This window comes from Octopus bimaculoides, chromosome 6, assembly GCF_001194135.2.
Source record: "Octopus bimaculoides isolate UCB-OBI-ISO-001 chromosome 6, ASM119413v2, whole genome shotgun sequence".
NCBI classification, from domain to species: Eukaryota; Metazoa; Mollusca; class Cephalopoda; order Octopoda; family Octopodidae; genus Octopus; species Octopus bimaculoides.
In genome coordinates, this window is record NC_068986.1 from 112,527,228 (window position 1) to 112,528,670 (window position 1,443).

Below are 1,443 nucleotides of genomic sequence, written 5' to 3' on the forward strand. Positions count from 1 at the left end.
AAGAACAGCGACATTAAGGTTTGAAACCATCATACAGGACATGAAAAATTGTAAAACAACACGACTAACATTGACAGCAACAACAACAATAACAACAACAACAATATCAATTATATCCGCCATCGTTATAACAACGACTTTGAATGTAGCACCCATAAAAAGCAGGTCATTGACAGCAACAACAACAAGAGTAAAGGCATAGAATTAAAGAAAAAGACATGAACAAAATGGAAGGATGAGAAGGGTTAAGGTGATGTCAAAGGAGGAAGTGTGGTGAGGATGGGTGTGAGGAAATAGGGGAGGAATTTGTATTGGGGAAGAAGGAGGAATAGAAGAAAGAGAGAGGAGTGGTATGAGTAGAGGAAAGGGAGAGGAGTGCACTTTGATTGAAGAGGAAGTGGGAGAGAAGAGAATAAGGTGGTGTTGAAGCTGAGTTTTAAGCAAGGAGTCAGGCAGACGTGAGAGTGAGCGGTGGTTCTATCCCGCCGCCATCAATGTTCATTTAACGAACGATAAAATGAACAAAAACTAAAGAAGAAAAAAAATATAGCGAGGCAGTAATATAAAAATATAAGACATCTAAAGAGAAGCCGAGTCAGATTTAAAAGACATGACTAAGTGATCTGAGAATATAAGGAATTTGAAAACAAATGAAACTGAAAATAAAATTTAGAAGCGACAAATAGCTAAAACAAAGAAAATAATATCGCATGCGAGATAGTGAGTTAGCTGTCGACATGACGGAATTCTAGACTCCTCTGTAATATATACCTCCATTAAAACGACGAGATTGACGGCCTGATGCACTCATGGCCTCCTTGCTTACTTGACGAAACAACTCACTGTTCTCGGGTGTAATAGATAGATAAGTGCGCGCGTGTGTGTGTGTGTGTTTGTATGTATATATATATATATATATATATACCCGAGAACATGCATATACACATATATACATAACTATGTGTTTGCGCGTGTGTGTGCGTGCGCGTGTGCGTGCGCGTGTGCGTGCGTGCGCGTGTGTGTGTAAGATATAAAACTTAACAGTAGTAGAATATATCAATAACGTGTTATACAAGAAACTGGGTAGGGCGTGTGTGAATATATATATATACATATGTATGTATGTATGTATGTATGTATGCATGTATGTATGTATGTATGTATGAATGCGCGCGCGCGTGTGTGTGTGTGTGAGAGAGAGAGAGGAATTATTTGAACATTGGGTATATGTCTATTAGTATTCTGATTAAAGCACTTATAGAGTTCAGGCTACCTGATGTCATCCACAGTTGTTTGTTGTGTTTATAATGAAAGACAGAAACGCAAGATGGAGAATCTGTAGTCAGTACAATGATCGTTACGTATACGGAGTTTCCCTTGGAATGTTGTGGTCGCCTGAAGGACATTGGCTATTGCAAATATCCAACGGGCGACCACAATCTG